The sequence below is a fragment of the Emydura macquarii genome, unplaced genomic scaffold (genome assembly GCF_026122565.2).
Source record: "Emydura macquarii macquarii isolate MOO-44397 ecotype Brisbane River unplaced genomic scaffold, CSIRO-AGI_Emac_v2 contig_2897, whole genome shotgun sequence".
NCBI classification, from domain to species: Eukaryota; Metazoa; Chordata; order Testudines; family Chelidae; genus Emydura; species Emydura macquarii.
The window spans coordinates 53,294,275-53,317,406 of NW_027133034.1; the positions used below are offsets into that span (position 1 = coordinate 53,294,275).

Here is a 23,132-nt window from a genome sequence, read left to right on the forward strand (position 1 = left end):
CACTTATAAGTGATTAAAGGAGACTGAGCAGTGTAAGACAGTACAGTTCTGGGGTGTGACACTGGGGAGAATGGCTCGAGCCTTTCCATTGAATGATCTCCCAAAACACTCATGAATCATCATGTAACTCAGTTGGATCTGTTCTTGCCCAGGGATGTCTGTGTATGTGCAGTACCTGTTAAAGGCTTGTAGCTTGACATCAGCATCACAGGGCAAGAGGCAGCCCAGGGTGGTGGGCTGGGAGGGCTCAACAGTGCCCCACTCCAGGTTGCACCCTGGGGATCCCGTCACGGGAGGGGACAGATATTTACCTCTCTCCATTTTGAAAATGGACCATATATTCCTACCCTTTGTCTCCTAGCTTTTAACCAGTTACTGATCCATGAGAGAACCTTCCCTCATATCCCATAACTGTTTACTTTGCTTAAGAGCCTTTAGGGAGGGACCTTGTCAAAAGCTTTCTGAAAGTCCAAGTACACTATATTCACTGGATCACACTTGTCCACATGTTTGTTGGCCCGTTCAAAGAATTCTAATAGATTGGTGAGGCATGATTTCCCTTTGCAAAAGTCTTGTTGACTCTTCCCCAACAAATGGTGTTCATCTATCTGTCTGATCATTCTGTTCTTAACTATAGTTTCAACCAACGTGCTTGGTACTGAAGTTAGGCTTACCGGCTTGTAATTGCCAGGATCGCCTCTGTAGACTTTTTTAAAAGTTGGTGTCACATTAGCTATCTTCCAGTCATCTGGTATATAAGATAATTTAAGTGATAGGTTACATACCACAGTTCATAGTTCTGTAATTTCATATTATTGGAAAGTGAGGAACTGCTTGTACTGAAACTTTTCAAAACAATTCAGTCTGAGGTAAGCATGGAAGAAAATATTTAGAAAGCTATAAGCAATTGAAAATAGGGTCTTACAATGGAAACTGTCAGGCAACCTTTTGTATAGGCATGGGTGCCCGCTCTGCCTATAAAAATAAACACTTTTTACAGTGTTGGTTGCTATGTTTGGGACAATGTGTTTAGCTTAGTCACAGCTCATCCAGTGCAATCTACAGCTGTTTCTTCCCAAAGTTAACAGAAAGCTACAAGCTTAGCAGCTGTACATACACAATAAAAATTACAAACAAAGACAATAATCATTAATAACTTTGCTTGAATAAGACTATTTTTGTCTAAGAGAGCCTATGCATGAGTTTAAGGAGATTTAAATATGGAGAAAATTTGAATGGTTGATAAGCCATTTTTAAACCAAAATAAGCCTTTTTAAACCAAAGGGTCACAAAAACAATTAAACAAAAATCAAAATTTTAAATCAGAGTAAATTGAGTCCCCTCTAACTGACAAAACCTTTGACCTTTTTTCTTCAGATTTTACATAAACATTCTTCTTATTCTTCAAAGGAATCATGGCAATTTCCAGGCCAACGCTATTCTGTTAGCAATCCTCCTCCCTCATAATTTTAGATAACAATAGGGTTTATAATGCAATCTGGTCTCAATCTTAAATGTGGAAAAATTGTCATCTTTCCAGAATACATTCACATGACTCTGCAATTTTCACACTGTCTTGGGACACCTTCCAGTATTGGTTTAGCAAGAGGGGGAAGAGATCATTTAAGAGCTAAATTTTCAAAAGAACCGTGGGTTCAGATCCTCAAAGGTATTTAAGCACCTAAATCCTGTTGATTTCAATGGGAGTTAGGCACCTAAATACCTTTGAGGATCGGGGCATCAGCTCCCATTTAGGCACCTAAATAAAGTAGAGCCAGTGTTTTGAAATGGGTTCAGCTTCCAGCTCCTCCAACAGAGGACAATCTTTTTCAATGCAGAAAGAACAGTAACCAGAAAGAGTGCTGCCAGATACAGAGATAAAAACAAGCTAGGAAAGATGTATGGCACAATATTTCATCCATAGCCAATCACTTTCCAAAAACTGAGAACAAGAGGAGCTCTTGGGTTCTAAGCCCTGTAGCAAATGTCACACAAAATAACTAGATCATTTTTCCTATCCTCTGTATGTAAAGGGATGGTAGGGGTAAACACCAATAATGAATGGTTGTTATTAGTTTTAAACCTTTACTATTAGTTTAAGCTTATAATCATCCATAAAGTCAGCATCAATTTCCACTGGGCAAGAAATTTAAATGTAATTCCGTCATCATTCACTGAGCATGCTGGGTGGAGCAGCACCTGAAGGTGGAGGAGGAAGTGCCTTGTCCTTCTGTAAAATGCACGCAAAAGGAAACTACGACTCCAAAACCTGAAAGGAAGATTTGTAAAAAATCTTTTATCACCATCCATCTCTGCATGACGGGGCTTTCACAAGTGCTCATCATTGCAATGCTTAAGTGTTTAGCACTGGTATGGTGCTTTCAATTTCAAAGTGCTTTATTAAAAAATTTAATTAAGCCTCATAAATCCTTTCAGAGGTAGGTAATGTACCACTGGTATAGCCAGATAGCCTCTAGTGAACTTGTCTCAGATGTTGATAGATTATGAAAACAGACCTAGCATAAGAACTTAAATAAAATAGAATATAATCTCCAATTCAAATCTTGAGACAGTTTCCCTGCTTCTTATTCATAGCAACAAATGTAATAAACTTAAAGTGCTTAAATGAAGTTCTCTGTTTATTAACTAAGTGTATAATTTTATTGCCACTTGGTGAATATGTTTCTCCATTGTTATTCTCTCTCTATTAGTGGAGCTAGGAAAGCAATAATTTATGTAGTGAGCATCTGGGCCTCAAGAAAAAAAGTGGCAAAAATATTTAGATCTGAAAATAAAATTGTATTGTACATACTACTGTATAAAATACCATTATGAATTCCTGTGGTCCAGTACACACCCTCCCTGACACAAACCCAGAAATCTGAAACAACTTTAGGCATATATTCTCAAAATTATAAGCACGTTAGGGGGATACATTTTAATTTTTGACTTTTTTCAATTTTTTCCAATACTCTCAGAGATTAAGTTAATTATACATGGAGATAATGATGCCAATAATTAAGGTTGCCCAACACTTTCCATTATAATAAGAGCCTGTTTTTAGTTGCTTATAACTTTGCCAAACTTTAACCATTCAAGCTGAAATTTTCCATGGCAAGTGTCTCTCATTGAGATTGGTGGTGGCAGTGGGCTAGGGCTGTTTGTTTGGCTATTGGGGGAGGAGAGGTGGTGTTTTGTGAAAGTTTCAGCCAAAACAATTCAGCCACCTCAAAGAATGTAGCTACAGAAAAATACATTAATAAAATATTCTTAACTATTTCAATGAGAAGCCACAGAACCTTCATGCTCCGGAGCCAGGGCTTGAAATTTGGCAGAGTGGTGACCTTGATATGAGGGATGTATCTTTTGCCATATGTTAAATTCTACCCAAATTTGGCTAGGTATAAGCCTCTGAAAATCTTAGTTACACGTTCTCAGTAGAGGCTTGTTAGAGTTTGGCAGCTAAATTCTCCAATACTTCTGTCTGTACCGAGCACACTCCCTTGTCTCAACTCCTAGGTGCTGATCTGACTGCACATGGTTAAGGCAATTGAATATCATCCTAAAGAACTAGATTCTCTCTCTGCTTGCGCCACAGTTTGTATCTTATGCTGGACAAGTCAAAATTTTTCACAGAAGGCCACTAGTGGTTTCTCATTGTGTTCCTCATTTTCTGGGAGCCCAACTTGAAACAAGTGGAGTCCAATTTACAGATGTGCTGAGCACTCAGCTGCAAATGAGGTTAATGGGAGTGGTGTTCTGACCACACAAAATACTATGTATTGCTAAGTAGAAGAGCTGGGAAGGAACTGAATTTTCCATTTTGCAGAAATTCTGCAATTCTTACAATTTTTCTATTCTGAAACGAAAATATTTTCAAAATTTCCCATGAAACAAAATTCTGAAAAACATTTCTGATTGACATGTTTTGTTTTGATAAACATTAAATATATCTTTTCATTGACTGTAAATGTATTTGTATTCTTTTTAATTAAGTAAACAGAAAGTTGTTTCAAAACAAAAAGAAACCATTTCATTCCAAAAATGGAAAAATAGAAGTTTGACCTTATTAAAATTCTTTTCTTTTTTTCTTTTCAAGTTTTCCCCCCCAACACAAAATTTGTCAAAATTAGTATGTTTCTGCTAAATGTTTCACTTAACAAAACTGGCATTTTCCAAGGAAAAAACATTCCATCAAAGTTTCCAACCAGCTCTACTAAGTATCCTGAAAAAAATCAGGTGCTAGGAGTCTCAAAATGAGCACCCAAAATTAGTGGATTCTTGACAAATTTAGCCTCCATTTCCCCTATATAAAATGGGATAATCATTCCACCTTACTTCACAGGTTGTTGTGCAGATTAATCAGTGTTCCTAAAGAAACAAGGCACCACAGTGATAAGCCCTGGAGGAAATTAATAATTCTATATTTAGAGCAGGGTTTGGATGATGTGCAGTAAATAAGGCCTGGGACCACATGTTCAGTAATATGGATAGAAAGGAACATCAAATAGACATCCATTCAGTGAGCACCTATCATGTGACCTTGTAAAGTGATAGTGAAATTTAAGACTATTGTAATACATACGCCCAAGGGAGGTGATTTATGGTTACATGGACAATCTTAATTCTGACATTTCCTAACTTTTGAGTAGTTGACTTTGCAACCTTAATGTTCTTTTAACATAAAAAAAAACCTATTTGTGAATATATATTGTAGTAAATTTATATGAATGACACACAAAGGTGAGTAAAGCTGCCTTAGCCAATCTTCTTAAAAGGAAGATAAGCAATACTTTTTAATAAAGCAATCAAGCATTTGAATGCAGTTTAGTGATAATTTGCAGTTTAAAAGAGTCCTACAACAGCTGTACGCTTGTCTTTCATAAATGATGTTTAAGTTTTCAAAGGTGTCTGTAGTCATATTGATAAGTCACATCTTTTTGTCATTCTGGAACATTTAGTGTGACCATTAGAATTGCTAGTAAAATAGAGAAAGTTTAAAGGGCTGTTAAGTCATTCTAACAGAGCCCGGGGTCCTGATAAATGTAGTAATGTCTTCTACAATGAAATCCTAGAGAAATTCAGCATCAAATGTTTGATCCAGTAGAAAAAGATTGATGTTTTCAGTGACATGAAACACTTAGGAAGTCATGGAAGGTTGTGTGTGTGTCTTTAGCTATATATAAACACTGTCTTGTTAAGCTGTTCAGTTGCAAGCTTAGCCAACCCACATTAGACATTGTTTCAGTTCAACTGTCTGGGCAATGTAGAATTCCAGGGTACATAGAGTTCACAGTAATGAGCTACACTGCACACTTGGCAGTGAAAAGCAAGCTGCATCCACACTGTGGTGTGAAGCGACATGTCAGAGAAAGGTGGGGAGGCCACTCATCCAGTTTTAAACTGGACAGTCCTCTGTTTGGGTGGCTTGTGTCCCATCTGGTATGGGGACAAAACTGGACATGGTTTTGTCCAGTATCAGATGGGGGATGACATTTTGAAGAGCGTCCCATTCCCTTTGTGATCTCATACACATTGTGCATGTGAGGTCTCATCAGCAGGAACAGGGAGGCATGCTCCTCAAAATGGCATCCCTCATGTAGCGTGACCTCACATACACAGTCACACCAACTAGAGTGAGGTCACCCCAGCAGGTCCCAGAAGTACCTGAATGTCCAGTATTCTGGGAATGTGAGTGGCCATCTTAGACAAGGAGGAGGCATTTAGGACTATACTCAGCATTCTTTGTAGCTACACAGAAAACTGGAGAATAAGTGCAATGTTATATCTACAGAGATTGAAAATACTAGGTGCCATTAGTAAAATCATGGAAACTTTGGGCCAAATTCAGAAGTGATGCAACTTAGACCACTTGCGCCCAGGCTTCCCCACCCACACCTGTTTACTCACATAAGGGAACAGGTGTTGGTATACTTTACATGCTGAGAAGCCAAAAGTTAAAGTAGGGTGCATACTAAATAAATGTGGGGTATACACACAACTATAAAAAAGCTTTCATGCATCTAGACAGTATGCTTCAGAGATCCGTATTTAGTCATTTTTACTTTGGGATAACTACACACAGACAACAACATAGGAAATGAGGTAGAGAGAGACAACTGTAGAAGAAGGGAAAGAGACAAAACAAAGGGGAAAAGATTTTCCTACCTGGACCAAGATTCCCACAAGTAGAATCTTTTTCCTTGTGTGTTCTCTACAATCAACCCTCCAATTAAAAATTGTCAGTATTTTCAGCACTCCATCCAGAATTCCATTGATTGCTTGACTCATTTGCATATATGATGGTTATAAAACCTGTTGTTTCCAGTGGGCTGGGTGGCCAACATAACAGCTCTTCCCTCCTCACCCATCATTTTTCTGACAATTTTCCAATTGCTCACATTTTATTTCTAGGCAACATCTTGTTTCCTTACATATCAGAGGCTGAACAAACTCAGCCAAAAGCATCCTCATCACAAAGCTACTTTTTTTGTATGTCCCTAAAACAGTCCAGAGTATGTGTATAAGTCCTAATATTGTTCGGCCTGGGCTTGGAAGGGCATAGAACCAAAACCAAGAAATTTAAGACCAACTACACCCAGAAACTAATTTCAGCAGGATAGTTTACAAAAACATGGGCAGATTCTTCCAGCACTTCAAAAGTCTCAAGGTACCCTAGAGGCAAAACACTGCAACTAGAGGTAAACTGATTCAACTGATAAAATAATAGTAGTTGCAGAACACTTTAAATTATAGTTTAAACCCCAAAAGAGCCCTTAGCTAAAAACCAGGGTGTTACTACAAATGTTTAAAAATATTAGTTTCATCCTTAGTAGCAGTCTACTTATAAAAGACTATAAAGAGTGAAAGCTCACAGTTGTCATCTTAGGTCATGCTGAAAACTGCATAGCAACATCTCAGTGTTAAACTGAATTTATTTTAGCATAAAAAAATCTTACCACCTGGTATTGATTCCGACTCCTCCTCAAGGGTGAGAAACAATTGCACAAACAAACAGAGCTAAAATGAGAGAAAGAAGCCCACTTGAAGAAGTTTCTGTGTTGCACTCCACAGAGTCAAGGGGCAATGACACTAAAGCATCATGATCATTTCATGATCACAGAGTCTGTTCCAATCCATTAATTTTTCATCAAATTTCAGTTCTTTTAACAAGTAGTGTTTCTCTGGGGTAGGAAGCCCAACGACTGAGCCTCTGCAATATAGCATATCTAATTAGTGCCAGTACTCGCACTCTAGTCTGTATGCAACAACCATTACGTAGGAAGCAAATAAAATCCTCATGTTGACATGCATGTTCCCAGAAACTATGGAACTCACTCTGTCTCTTCAGCAGGGGTACCATAATGGTCTCCAAGTCCCACAATCCAGCAATTTCTTTCCCCCTCCTTTCAGTAATATAGAATTTTTAATTCCTAAGCTTTTGAGACAAGTTTATTTAAATCTAGACAGCAGTTTGATTTTCCAGCCTACAGTAACTATTAGTAACTAACCTTGCTCTCATTAAAGTCCATGGGAGTTCACAGAATTAGAGCAGTGAGAGACCACTAAATTGTATTGTCTCAACTTTCAGAGTTTGACGATATTAGTCATTATGAGCAGGATTGACTTGCAAACTTCATGGCTAAACTTTGTCCAAAACTGAAATCAAACCAGGTGGCACTGAATTGCATCCTGATACTGATTCAGTTCCGAAAAAAGTGTTACTGTAACAACATGGCACCCATGTCTCACAAGTACACTTTCTGATTGAGTGTGTCCACAGTCTCTAAACAATCCGGACCCTCGTATTGGGCCATAAGCCCCAAGGCTTCCTCACTGGAGGCAATGGTTTTGCCCTCTCTGGGCCCTTCTGGCCCCAGCTCTCAGTACTTCAGATCCCCTTCTGGGGGTTTATTGCTGTCCAGTTGTAGACTACTTCCCCAGTGGGAAGAGGACCCAGGCCTACCTACTACTCCAGCTTCAAGCCCAAGAACCCTAATAATAGCTGCCATGAGCCACCATGTCCCTTGAGAGATGTTTTGTTAAATTCCCTGGGACATTTCCCCACAGCCCCAACCTTCACCCTTAGCTCAGGGCTCTTCTGTCTTCAGGGCCAGCCAGGAGCGCTCTCTCACTCCCCCTATCCCTGCAAGCACTGAGCTGTCCATGGTGCTGTAATTCCCTTTAGCCAGCCAGGAGCACAATCTGCACTCCTCTGGCTTCTGCAAGGAACTGACCGTATTTGGTGCTACAGTTTCTTTTTATATGACTTTCATGGGCCCTGATTGGCTGCTCCCTGCAGCCTGTCTGATTGACTAGCCCTTTGCAGCCTCCCCCTTATTGACTGCTTCCTGCACAGTCTCTCTAGGCTGCTTGGAGGACTTAGCTCCACTGCTCTTTTCCTGGGACAAGTGTGGCAGGATCCAGAGGCCTCACTCACACCTCTGCCCCTCAACAGGAGTGGAGTGGTAGTTCTATAAAAGATAAAAGACTATCTTCTCTTTTGCCCACTTAAGCAGGGTCTTATCCCTCTCAGGCCTCTTTGTCTGGAGAGCTACTAGTTAATAGTCTCTGTGCCCCAATATACCAGGATCCTTTTCTCTCAGGCCTTTCTCCTTGAGAGTTTGCATTAGTCCTTTGCCTCTTTCAATCAGGGCTCTCTCCTCCAGACCCTTCTGTCCAGAAAGCCTCTACCTAGTCTTTGCCCTGCTCTCTCAGGCTCTACTCTCCCAGGTCTTTCTTACCTGGAGAGCATGTTCATAATCCCTTGACTCACTTTCTTCTCCAGGATTTCAGGGTCTCTGTACATTGAACCTCTAGCTCATATACCATGTGGAGCAAGCGTTCTTTTTCCATCCTCAGTGAACTGGAGATCTTTGGTCAGCTGTTCATTCTTGACCTGGAGATCCTCCAATTCCCTTTCTGCTGCCTCCAGCCAAAACCTGCCTGTGCTACTTCCTTCCCTATTCTAGGGTCCTATACTTTTCCCCAGCCCTTCTCTTCCACCTCTCCCTGCTGGGGCGATTCTGTGTGGGCCTCTCAGATAGTTAGCACACTAGTATTTTAATTTAGTCTGAGTTTCTGTGGCATCTTGCTGAACCCTGAACTCTGTTTGGGTCTCTATGGTATCCTGCTGTGCTCTCTGAGTCTTCTCCTTCTGGGCCCGGGCCAATGCTTCCTGTAAAGCCAAGCATTGTTCCTTCTGCCTCTTGGCTTCCACCTGTATCCAGGCCAACTCTTGCTCTACCCAGACCAGCTAGTTAATGATTCTCCCTCAGGAGACATTGGCCTTTTCCAACTCCTGTTGGTACTTCCTCAGTGGGTCCCTCACATCTTGGGCATTCTGGTCTTACCTCTGGGATCTCCTTACCCTGGATCTCAGCCTCTCTGCTCTTTTTCCCCAGCTGGGACTGGACCCTCTCAGTCCTGGGTTGCTGTCCTTTTCCTGGTCTTTTCCTCATGAGGGCTGTGCACTTGTAAGCCACTTCCCCAGTGGTCTATGGGAGAGACCTGGGCCCTCCCACTGCTCTAGGTCCCAGCCAAGGGACCCTAAGAACAGCAGCCATGCACCATCATGTCCCTTTAATGAAAGTGCTTTCAGTTCCTGAGCCACTTCCCTGCAGCCCCAGCCTTCACCAATGCTTCACCCTTAGTTCAGGTGTCTTCTGTGTTCAGGCCCAGCAATCAGCCAGAAGCTCTTTTAGCTCCCCAGTCCCTGCCAGCCCTGAGCTGTCCATGATGCTGCAGTTCCCTTTAGCCAGCCAAGAGTACCATTTGTACTCCTCTGACTACAGCAAACAACTGACTGTATCTGGCGCTGCAGCTCCTTTTTTATATGGCCCTCTTAGGCCCTGATTGTCTGTTTCCTGTGCAGTCTTTCTAGGCCGCTTGGAGGACTTAGCTCCACTGCTCCTTTCTTGGGACAGATGTGGCAGGACCCTTAGGCCTCCAGCAGGGGGTCTCTGGGCCTAGCCCACGCCATCAGAATTATGTTCATGACATGCAAACAGATGATAGATAAAAACAATAATCCTCTTGCTGGAAGGTTGCAAAGTAACACTATTATTTCTTAGAATTCAGAATGATAACATACAAGAACCCAAAACAGAGAGACAAAACAGTCAGCACCCTAAAAGGGAGAAGCACAACTCACCCACCTTACTCTAGACTGGCTCTTTGCAGAACTGATTCTGGTAGATACAAATGGCATGCCCTATACAAAGCCCTTTACCCAGCAAGCAGGACCTTCCCACTCCACAAACACCCAGAGTAATAGCTTGCAATTCCAACACAGTCCTCAATATATCACATCTGGTTCCAGGACTGGAGTCCTCTGCTGGGGTTCAACTTCTGCCGTAGCAACTTTTAGCACAGGGGTGCCCAACATTTTAGCATGAGGGGCCACATTGCAATTTTTTCTCACTCAGGGGACGAGTGAGCAAATTTCAGATGGGGGGGGAGTGTTGCTGCTGCAGCCGGCTGGGACTGCAGGGGAGGAGGGGTACAGATGCCAACTTTTATTTTTGCTGGTGGATACCGGCAGGAGGGGGGATTTTTGGAGGAGGAGCGGGGGAAAGAGACATAACTAGTCACATGACTCCCCTTGCCCATGACTGCTGTGCTCTCCCCACTCCCTGCCCCACTTACGGGGGAGGGGGTGGCTCTGGACTTCTCCTGCTGCATCCCGTCCTCCCTGGCACATTTGGCTGCTCTTCCTGGCAGTTAGGCAAGTGGGCGGGGAGCCACCTCCAACCCTTGCTCCTCTTGGCCCTGCTCTGCAGCATAGCGGCTGCCTGCGGGGGCTTGCCTGTGGGAAGCGGCTTCCCCTCCCTGACTTGGGCTGGCTGCCGGACTGGTTCCCAAGTGAACCGGTTTGGAAACTCCTGGGGTGGGGGAGGAGGGAGGGAGAAGGAGGGAACTGGGAGCTCCGGTTCACATGGCCCCTTCCCCTGGCAGCTAGCCTGGACAGGAATGGGAGGCTGCTTCCCCCAGCCAGGCTCTCGCAGGAAGCTATGCTACACAGAGCAGCATCCCAGCCAACATTTGTATTTGCCGGTGGGAGAAACTTTAATTTCATGTCACAGCTCCTAGGGCAGTAGAAGAAAGTAGATGGATTAACTGAGTGCTAAAGGATCCTTCCAAACAGGGAATAAGCACTATATCTGGACAGGACTATGTAAAGAGAAAGAGGGATGTGCCTGGCTACCCCAGGGGATGTATTGTGTAGCCAAAATACTTTTCTTTAATTTACATTTAAATAATGTCCTAAGTAGGGGCGTTGCAAGTTTCTTTCTGATGAGGGGGGCTGACATGGGCTAGATAGAAAATTGGGAGGGGGCTGTGCCCCCCCTCACCATGAGACTCTGCTCCTCTCCAAGGCCCTGCCACTGACCAGGACCGACTACTCCTCACTGACCTTTGATTACTCACAGCCAATAACAGCCACCACGGTAGGGTGACTTAGCTCCAGGACCAGCAGAGCCCTCAGGGAGCAGTGACCACAGTGGGCAGGGCCCAGGAATCTGGGCAGGAACTGGTCAGTCCTGACAGCTGTGGGAAGTGCTGGGCTGTGGTCAATTATTTCATTTTATCATTCGTTTATTGTGTGCTGGTACAATTAACTAACATGCCGTGTCATATATAATCATTGCATGTTGAATAGATTTAAATTGTAGGATTACAGAAGTATAAAATTGATCAATAGTCAGATGGGATAAGTATGCATTAGGTATCTAAGTAAGTAGGGTTGAAATGCAAGGCCTACAGTCTGAGGCCTGTAAGTTTTTAGCTTAGTTACACTAGGCCTTAGGTTTAACAAATGCTTGACATAAGTAAGTGACCAGAGACTAACCCAATGCCACAAGATTATGGGAAAAGATGTGCCAATGAGTGGTATTGCGCAAGATTAATTTTTGATTACAAGATACTAGGTAATCACATTTTTCTAACGTGTCCTAACCGCAAGGTGCACCATGTGTGTGAATGTTAATGAGAATAAAGGGAACTGTAAACAATCTATGCAAAATAGGATACCCCAATATTCTTGGGGGACATAATACAGATAAGGAAAAAGAGGGTTGACTCTTTCATGCACAGGCGCAGGATATGAGGTATAGTCAGAATCACATTATAAAAGAGGGTGCCTGGAGTGGGAAAATTGAGCAACGTTCAGGAAACCTCCAGAAGGAACTCTCTCTATTGATGCTCAATCCATGAAGGATCCATCAGACTTTAAGATTATCTAGGAGGATGTGAGTATGACTATAGCAATATCTTGTGCATTAATATTTCTGGGATTTATATATGCTTGGATAATCATAACCTTGTTTAATAATATTGATAAGGCAGACCAAATATTGTGAATGTCTGTATTATTTTCCTTGGTCTTCATGTGCTCCTAGACACTCTAGATCTGAGGCAAATGACAGAGGTAATTTGCACTCTCAGATTGAAACTGCAACCAACAGAGTTCGACCCACAGTGGTATAATACACAATTACTTAAAATAGTAAATTAATTAAATTCACTCTAAATAAAATAAAAGGCTACAGGACCCTCCACCTGTGCTGGGCAGCGCACCCCCAGTGGGTGGGAACAGGGGCCTGGGATGCTCTTAGGCTCCCCAGTTTCCCACCTGGGCTTATTCCTGTGCTGCTGCTGGCAGGAGCGTTCAGAGCTGGGCATCCAGAAAGCAACAGCTGCTATGGGGAGGGGGTGCTATGTGGGGGCTAAGGCAAATTTTGGGGTGGCTATAGCCCCCACAAGCCCCTCCCACCCCAGTGCCACCCCTGGTCCTGAGTTGTCATGTTTTTTAAAATCACAAATGTATGGCTTCCAGTTTTAACTTTTTTGCTAAAGCTATTATTATACATTCCTACAATGTCATAGATTTAAATAGTGTGTTTATGTTCCTGTGATGTGGCTTTTTATGTCATGTGAGGTGCTTATGATCAAAATGACCATAACATAACAGCAGTAACTTACAAGGGAAGGCATCATAAGTAGGGGTGAGTGTAACAGTAAAAGATCATTAATTATGCTTTATAGGCTTGATCCATTGCTCATTGAAGTACATTGAAAGACTCCTATTGCCTTCCATGGACTTTGGATCAGGCTTTTGTTGCATAAGTCTTGTTAGTTCTCTTTTTATTTGTGCATGTGGTTTTTAGATCGAGTAGTATTTTTATTTTCCATACTGGTAGTTTAAGGGAGCAAAGGCACTGAAAGGGCAGTAGTGGAGATCTTCCACAGCTTCTTTCAGCATTTGCTATGATAAACCTACATATTTATCTCTAGTCAAGGTATGTATCCTTCCATGTCATGGCACAGAGTCTGTTGGGATTAGTAGACCATCATGCAGGAAGGTAAAGACACTCACAGCTTAGTGCCTTCAGAACCTTAAGTCCAAAAAGAAACTGGAGGACCACTCGAAGATTGAGAAATGAAGATTTCTAGTTCAGAATATACAGCATGCAGAATTTAATTTGGTTCACAGTAGGCTCAGTAGAAACAGTATTTGGTGTACCTACTGTGGGGAGTGAATTCTTCAATAAATAGTATTCAAGCTGTCACAACTAGGAGCAAATATCATTTTTTTACTGTTGCATAGTATTGTTGCACAATCCCTCCAAAAAGAGGGATGTAAAGGATGAATTTGCAAATACCAGAATTCTTTGTAACTTTTTTGACATACATAGCTAATGGTTCATGTTTCACTTTAAGGCACAATGAACATTGTGGAACTTTTGGCCTCCCATATTGATTGAAACAACTTGAATTGATTGATACAACATGAATTGATACAACATGCTGAATTCTACTCTGCACAATGGCATTGAAGAATTACAGAAGTGGACAAACACACTGTGGCATTAACTGCCAGATATCAGAGACATTCATATCCTGGCCCCTTCCAGTTTCATCATCTTTCCATGCAATGCTTCATTTGTTCTAAAGGCAAATCCCAGCTAGATGAAATAATACTTTTCTTAGGGAGAATGAAATACTGGCACCAAGGTGGCATAGCTATAATATATGTAGATATCTATAATCAGACAATACAACAGAAGCATTGTGATGCAGTTTATCTTGAAACGTGCCTTTTTGTTTACCTAATGAATCATGCAGTCTAACACATAGTCTAGCACAGTAGACCTTTTTAATAAAAATGAAACAATCCGCATAGAAAGTAAAATCCTGACAGATATTTCATACACTGTCTATTTGAATTCTTAAGTAAAGTGCGATATGTATCAATGATTATTCATCTTCCCTACTCTATTCTTGTCAGGTTAATATGGATGTACACTGGGTAGCAGCTCTGGTTCAGGCTGATGAGTCACCTAAGTTACAAAACATATCAGTACTAACTCTGGGTTTCGTTGGGCAAAGTAGCATTAAGCAAAAATCTGTTTTTATAAACTGGAACACAGTGAATGCAGGCTCTGTGAGGCTGCCATTTGATTAAGTGGCAGATTTTTGTGTAGCAAGTTTGACTGAATGATGTATTCCTGAATGTGATTTGTTGTTGCTGTTTTGGACAAGGTTAATAATGTGATCCTTATGGTTTACAATACTGGAAATCCTTACTGGTTTACAATGTAGTTGAAAAAACTGATTTCATGCTTGGAAAAGGTGCTGGATTGGCCTCTAGCCACAGGAGAGCTACAAGCATGTATACAATAGGAGAGCAAACTGCCCAGTCAATTTTTATTTAACTCTGATCCTGAGAGTTTAGTCTCCATTTAGTCCATGGTATTATTGCTATGACTACATATAAGGGTTTCATTAAGAGCTGGACTGAAATCATCAACTTATTTCACATAGACATTAAAATTCACCTCTGCTGTAATGCCTCCAAAACACTCAAAAATGAGAAGGTAGTTGGCATGCTGTAACCACTGCTTGTCACACTGATCATCATCTTGCTGTTACCAGGTGCTCCCCTTGTTTGTTATATCCACCAGTTGTCTCCTATCATATTCTTGGATTGTAAGATCTTTGGGACTGTGATGGTCTTTTTTTATTCCATGTGTGCCTGTGTATTGTTTAACCTTCATGGGGTTGGGACCTCTAGGCACTACTGAATTACAAATAATTAATACTAGACCACCAGCCAGCTATCTGCCAAAAACAATTACATCACAATTGACTTAGAGTTCAAGCCAGTGATTTCGAGGAAGATTCTGACTCTTTCCAGTCAGTGTCTTATTTATTGGGTGGTTATTTTGTTAGTCAGGAGAAAGAAAATGTTGTACTGTTCAGCTCTAGTGCAGCATCTAATTTTCAGTGAGGCCCTTCTATTTTGAATTGGTACATGCAAGATTTTGTTCAATTATTTGCATTTAAATCTTACGAACGAGACAAATTACTTAAGGAATTCTAACCAGAATCCCCAGCTGTGCACACTTTTTCTGTAGAAATGTAACTGAGTTCTATTACTCAAACAGATCAATTATATTGGAATGTCATTATCTCTAGCTGTGTAGAGAACTTTTAGACATAACCTGACAAAATTATCAGACACCAACCAGTGAGTAGGTAAAGGCACATATGAAAGATGTTTTGAAGGGGTAAGAGGGCACTGCCAAGACTCAGGAAGCAATGCCTTGATGCCCTGCTCCCTACCCCTCTCCTGCTTCTGGGGAAAAGAGGGTGTCAACAGTCCTACCACAATTCTGTCCCTGGACCCTGAATCTTTGGTATCAGCCTTTTGGTTAGTAGGGGTCTGATAAAGCTGAGTTCCCAAACACCCAATTCTCTTCCACACTAACCCAAACTACTTGAAGGGAACAAGAGCTTTGTTTCACCTCCCCTACTGTAATCCCTCACCTCAGAGTCCCTTGACCAAGCAGCAGCATCACTGAGTTGACAGTCTTGTCAGTTTCACACTTTCTGACAGGGTTCTGAGCACTAGCTTAAAAATGAGCAGAATCTTGTCAATTTTACTCTGCAGTTACTGCTTTAAAAAGCTGAGCAGCTGTAGATGTATTTGGCAGATGTGTGTCTGCAGGCTCAGGAAGACTGAAGGATTTGGAGCTGATCTGTAATAATGGATTAATATTGTATATTCTATCTGTTAATCTGTTGTAAACAGGGGCAGTGGAGCACCATTTAAAGCCTGTGGGGTGGGAACAAAGATTTGCCTCCACACCACTTGACCCTCCTCCGCTCTCAGGTATTCCCACCACACCAGCCGGACAACTCTGGCCCAGGAGCCCCTACGCCCATTCCCTCCTAACATGAGTGAGTGGTGCTGCAACTCCATTCACCAGGTTGCACCACCACTCATTCACAGTTGGCCCCGTTGCCCCTCTGTCAAATTTAAGTGAGTGGCATTGCAAGCTGGCACACAGAGGTCACAGTTCTACTCAGGTCTGGCCATGGCCAGAGCATCCCTCACCAGCTCTGTGGCCTTTGGTTGAAAAGATGTTTACTGTATTGAGTTAATTCACCAACACAATTGTGAGGAAATGCAGGAAGGAAAGAGAACAATAGCTCCAAGAGCAGCCTCTCAGCAAACACCAAGACTATTCACTTTTCTGTTGCTACCTATCACAGTACTGCCTTCCTGGTCTGGCTTTAGGCTAGCCACTGCCTTAATTTCCCCTTCAGTTCCAGGGTCAATCGCCTGCCCCTATTCTCCCAACCTTCTGGGGAAGGTCTCACTGCCACATCCAGACGTTCAGGTCCTTCATCCAAGGCATCATTTTATTAATTCAAACAAAACTTGAAAGGTCATACAAAACTACAACTAAAGCAGGCTGATGGGCCTTTCCCTCTGTGCCAGGGCTAGTGAAAGGAGCCCTCCCCCATTCAGTTGAGTTCTCCCAGGCCTTTCTAGGGATCACCTGACTCATTCCTCACTGGGTCTGATAACTGAACATGAGTGACTGGTTCAAGGCCCATCTGGCTACATTACACCAACTCCTGCCACGCTGCCCATACTGGTTAAACCAGGCTCAAAAATCACAGGAGAACAAAAACAATGGCTGAATGTAAAAGAGTGGTTCCTCAAGACCAGGGAAGTAAAGACTGTTGGGAAAAAAAACTGACCCCCAGACACACAAAGATTAGAGGTCTAAGATAAGCTAGGCCTATAGCTAAGGGAGACGTGCATGTTTATTTGTTTTTTTTAAATAACCTTTTTTCTTATGTTCTCCTCTGTTTTAAGATTAAACAATACTTTGTTTAAGAAGTCTGTTTTGGGTCTCTGATCACAAAGCTCCTGCAGGGAAGAACCATAGGTCCCCAAACCCAGTAGGACATGTTAGGGTAAGCATGGTTGATCCGCAGGGTACTGTATTCTGGGACCTGGTATGAGAGTGGGAGAATCAAATGATTCCACGCCAAGGAGGTAAAGGCTTGAGGCCACATACCTGATGGGTGTTCTTGTAGGAATAAAATTGTAATTGTAACCCTGTAGCTTAATTCATAGCTTTTAATTGTAATTGTAACCCTGTAGATTAATTCATATCTTTTAATTCATACCCTTATTTGTGTCAGCCTCTATATGGTTATTATTGATATCATGTAACATTTGAACTTCTCTCAGTCATACTCCATATTGTGAATGTAAAACCCCATTTTGACCCTATGTACTCCATCTTGTGTCAAACCCTTTCTAAACCTTTAGATGAATAAGATAGTTATCTGAACAAGGTATGAATGGAGGGTGTATGTGTGTGAGTCAGACCCAAACTGCCAGCTTGTCCTGATGAAGTTGTCCTGATGAAGTGTGAAGTCCATCCTAGGCTGAAGAGTGTGAACACAGCCCCAAAAAGCAAAGAAGGATCCACCCCAGAAAAACTTAATCAAGACATCAAAGAACAAGCTGAAAGTCACGTCTGCTATTGTACCAGCAATCAAGGGTCACAGAGAAGCGACGTGACACAGCAGAACTGAAAAACCTATAAAAGACTGGGTGAGATTTCAAGGCTTGGGGGAAAAACAGCGTTCTACACATCATCTAAAGAAGAGTGTCGGTGCGCGCCCGACAAGGACCCTGCTCTCCTCGTGCCCAGCTTCCCTGGCCAGGTAGCTGCCACGAGCCACGAACTCCAGCAATGAACCCTAGCTACGATCTCAAGCCACAATCAGGACTGGTAGCTATATATAACTACAGAACGCTTTCTGGTACGTTTGGGCGCGTGTACGTGTGTGTGTGTGTGTGTGTGTGTGTATGTGTAGGTTTAAGTTAGTTATTACTTTAGTTTTTGTCAATAAATGCGGCATACTGCCTTTTCCCCTTGAAAAAGTCCCGAGTGCTTAATTTTGCACAACATTATTGGTGGAGAATGCGAAGGGGGGGAAAGTGAGAGAGATTGAGAGTGAGTGAAGTATTGCTGCAGTTATATAAGTATAAGATAAGCGCTTGATACTTGGTGTGCCACCACCGGTTGTAGGGATAGCCGGAGTTAGAGCCAGGTTTAGAATACCTGCTCTATTGAGAAATAACTATTTAATATTTGGTGTGTTACCACCGGTTATAGAATAGCCGGAATTAAAGCCTGGTTTAGTATACCAGCTTTATTGAAAAATTTATTGCCACTGGGCAGAAAGTTGTGAAATAAAATATTGGTTTACACACCACCGGTTGTAGAATAGCCGGATTTAGGACCAGGTTTAGGATCCCGGTTCTATTGAGAGCATTATATTTAGTGATAGCACTATGTTTAAGCGTAGGCAAACCCCTAAGGACTCTTCTAAAGAAGAGATCCAAAAATTAAACTTTTTAAAAGAAATAACCCCGTTCCACACTACTTTAGAAAAATTTGGACACAGTCCCTGGACTCAGCAAGTTTTGTCTGATGTCCATACTATAGCTGATCTGGAGGATAAATTGGCTAAATACCTCCTAGTATATAAACCCACAAGTCCCACAAAAAAGGATGCAGCAGCAATCTGGCTTTTATGGGAAGCCTGTAATGATGCCTACATTCACCTGACTGATTGTCAGGAAGATATTGCTTCCCTCCAAAAAGAAGTCCAGAAATCTGGCCAGGAAACTGAAAAATGGAAAGCCTTGGCTGCAGGCTTACAGAACCAATTGGAAATTCTTAAAGATATGTTGAGAGAATCTAGAACTCAAGGAAAAGAGAAAAATAACCTCTCAGAGGAAAATGAGCATTTAGAAAAAGAAACCTCAAATTGTTTGAGTGTTACAAGTAGCAGTGTATCTGGTGGGGGGAAGTAATCCCCAGAGTACTGTCTGTGGAGGAGGCAGAAAGTACTGTTCAACTTATGCTGGTGAAAGATTTATCAGTTGTGGGTCTGGATTCAACTGAGATCCAGGAAGGAAAGGTTCCTAAGCCCGTGTCTGTTGAGGGCAATAGCTTGCCCATGGGGAAAGCCACCCCGGTCTCCAAAGGTTTGGCTGGGAACAGCCATATGGACTGGGACAAAAAGGGGGAAATTTCAAATAGTTGGAAGGTTGAGAATAGCAGTTTGTCTGCAGAGAGAGAGTTTAGCTCCAATCATCTGTCTAAAGAGCAGACAGGGTGTGCTTCTCAGTTTATGCAAGTTAAGGGGGTGCCAGTGGTATCAGATCTGGTCCTGGACTTAACAGAAACCCAGAAAGAGTCTGTTGGGGATCAGGGAAATGTTTCTTTGGAGCAGGCCCTGGATGAAAAGGGTAGGGGAGGAATTTCTGTGAAAAATGATTTGTTGCCTAAAACTGCTCCTGAAGGAATAAAACCTCCTGCTGGCTTTTGCATGCAGTTTTCTGCAACTAAAGGGTGTGAAAGTGAATTGATTAAGCCAGCTCAGGATGAGTCATTGCCTGTAGCAAGCAACAGCTTAGATGTTGGGAAAAGTGGTTCAGTTTCTAACTGCCAAAGTTTTCCAAATGTGGATGGATTCACTGACTCTGTTATAAAAAAGTCCAGTTTGGATACCTTGGAAAAGGTTCCAGATGGGGTGAAGATTATTAGAAAGCTTAAACAGCCCTGTAACCAAGTGGCTGTGCTTAATCATTATAGTGGGGAAACAATGGTGTTGGAACCTGAATGTCTCCAGGCTGTTAGCTCTGTAGGTGAACAGATAGTGCCTCAGTTTCAGAAAAAAGACTGGGCACCTAAAGCTACACAGCAGAACAGATGTGCTGTTGATCTCTGGGAAAAACAGGGGGTGGCAGACAAACTCTCCCCTCTGAATGCTTTGGATGTATCTTGTAGTCTCTTAATGGACTCAGGTACATCTGATGCTATGTGGAGTCAGAGATTAGCAATGGAAGAACATGAGAACCCTGTTTATGAGATGCTAGTGAAAATGGTTGATATCTCTTTAAAACCTAGTCCAGTCTGGAAAGGGATAGCAGTTAAGCATCTGGGAACTAGTGAACTAACTAGTGGGAGTGTTGATGCATACTACCTGCCTGACATGTGAGGTGAAGGGTCAAAAGGGGGATAATGTAGGAATAAAATTGTAATTGTAACCCTGTAGCTTAATTCATAGCTTTTAATTGTAATTGTAACCCTGTAGATTAATTCATATCTTTTAATTCATACCCTTATTTGTGTCAGCCTCTATATGGTTATTATTGATATCATGTAACATTTGAACTTCTCTCAGTCATACTCCATATTGTGAATGTAAAACCCCATTTTGACCCTATGTACTCCATCTTGTGTCAAACCCTTTCTAAACCTTTAGATGAATAAGATAGTTATCTGAACAAGGTATGAATGGAGGGTGTATGTGTGTGAGTCAGACCCAAACTGCCAGCTTGTCCTGATGAAGTTGTCCTGATGAAGTGTGAAGTCCATCCTAGGCTGAAGAGTGTGAACACAGCCCCAAAAAGCAAAGAAGGATCCACCCCAGAAAAACTTAATCAAGACATCAAAGAACAAGCTGAAAGTCACGTCTGCTATTGTACCAGCAATCAAGGGTCACAGAGAAGCGACGTGACACAGCAGAACTGAAAAACCTATAAAAGACTGGGTGAGATTTCAAGGCTTGGGGGAAAAACAGCGTTCTACACATCATCTAAAGAAGAGTGTCGGTGCGCGCCCGACAAGGACCCTGCTCTCCTCGTGCCCAGCTTCCCTGGCCAGGTAGCTGCCACGAGCCACGAACTCTAGCAACGAACCCTAGCTACGATCTCAAGCCACAATCAGGACTGGTAGCTATATATAACTATAGAACGCTTTCTGGTACGTTTGGGCGCGTGTATGTGTGTGTGTGTGTGTGTGTGTATGTGTAGGTTTAAGTTAGTTATTACTTTAGTTTTTGTCAATAAATGCGGCATACTGCCTTTTCCCCTTGAAAAAGTCCCGAGTGCTTAATTTTGCACAACATTCTCAGAGAGACCAGAGAAGGGGCCAGAGTTGCAACTAGCCTTGTAACAGTGACAAAGACAACACCACTTCAGGTCACATTCATAAAGTAATCTTTTCAACCATGGGTAGGTCTACTCTGCATCTGGGAGTGAACCTCTCATTCTGGATCCACAGACATGTGCTAAGCTGGCCCCATGGTAGCAAGCTAAAAAGAGCTGTATAGATGTTGCAGCTCAGGCTGAAGCTTGGGTTCTCAAGTCTGGAGAGGTGGGTTGGGCTTGAAAGCCCAAGATGCAATGCTTACATAGCTATTTTTAGCACTCTCTCACAGGCCCCACTTAACATGAGGCTGTTAAACCAGGCTATTGGGCTTGGTCCCAGAAGCAAGGTAGACATAGTCCATAAGGCTAAAAATTTTCTTCATGAAAGCTTAAATTCTATAGCCAATGAAAGCTTATGTTCCCCTCACTCACCCCTAATTCACTAGGGAAAGTTTCCTGCTCAACATTAACCAGTTCATTTTTTAAGCACTGTCTTTTTAGCCTCACAGTATGTGTCATCTAGAGAAGACACTGACACATCAGACATTTTAAAAAGCAGCACTACTCTTGCATACAATTTAACAGAACTCTTCTTTTATTCTTTCTTGGGTTTGGTGTACAGACTCTTTTTGCCTTGACAGAGTTATCTAAGAAACATGACTGTATTAATAGCTTTCATTCCAGCAGATACCACATGAAAAACAATCTGTGTTGACCAGCATTATTTAAATAGCAGGCACTTTTCTGTATTTCTCTTCATTTGATTTGTATTTATTTAGGGATCCTGTATTTGCATGAACTCTGCTCCTTTCACTTATGCCTCACTTAAAATCATAAACTGACACCACAGTTAGTTGCTGTGGAAATGTCTGATGTCACAAACAGAATATTTCATGACTTCTAGTTAGTGATACGTAGTGGGACTGAGTAAACTCTTAATCAGCTCTCCTCTTTTCATGCAAATATTTCTAATAATAAAAAACGAGGGAAGAGAAATACTGGAAATAAGATCTAGAGTATGAAAGTGGATGGGCCACTCTTGTGAAAGGCCACTCTTGTGAAATAGGCAGCCTAGATTTGCATACATAATAGATTTCAATAATCTATTCAGTTTCTTGAATCTACAAAGCCTAGCAACTTGCCTGTTATCAGAATAACTACAAAGAGAAAGGAATATTTCATGAACTGGCCGTACTGATCTTTTCTCCTCAAATTTGGTTCTGTACCTTTTTATGACCTGGTTACCATAATCACACACGTTAGGAACTGAAGTCAGTGGATACTGGACCTCTCATGTGACAGAAGTATTAACCCTTTGCAACCCTACCCCATCTCATATAACTATGTACAGAAAATAAAGTTTAGTCTCAGTTCAGGATTACTCAGTATAACAGAATTTTCTCAGTTCAACTTGCTTAATGTTTTCAGTCTTTAAAACATGTTATGGGCCAAATTCTGCACATATGCAACCCTCACTTTCATGGGTACAACTGAAGGGACAATTTGGCTGATAGCATAACAAATTATCTTCTGTCGTTTTTTTTCTGTTGAGGGCCTAGAAAATGGGTAGAATCTGATAACCAGCAGCTTGGTTAATTATCATTTCATTTCCTTGGTCAAACTGTTCCTCCTAATAATTGTTTGGTTTGATAACACCTATTCCTTTGGGGCTGGATCGTATTTTGCTGTTGACCAAGGTAATTAACCTTCTGGTTTTCTTCATTATGTCTAATGCTGTGCTCTACTCTTTTGCTAACTGTTGCCATTTTTAGGCTAGTTGTATACCAGGATTGTGAGCAATTATTTCATTTAC

At 41.9% G+C, this 23,132-nt stretch overlaps 1 long non-coding RNA gene across 1 annotated transcript in view; it reads right to left on the minus strand.

Moving 5' to 3' along the window:
• Window positions 1-2,089: 2,089 nt before the first annotated feature.
• LOC137167028 (uncharacterized) overlaps window positions 2,090-23,132 on the minus strand; it is a 70,315-nt gene continuing 49,272 nt past the window's right edge. The window contains exon 3 of the long non-coding RNA XR_010923931.1: window positions 2,090-2,269. This is a non-coding gene — a long non-coding RNA (uncharacterized lncRNA). The remainder of the gene's footprint in view (window positions 2,270-23,132) is intronic.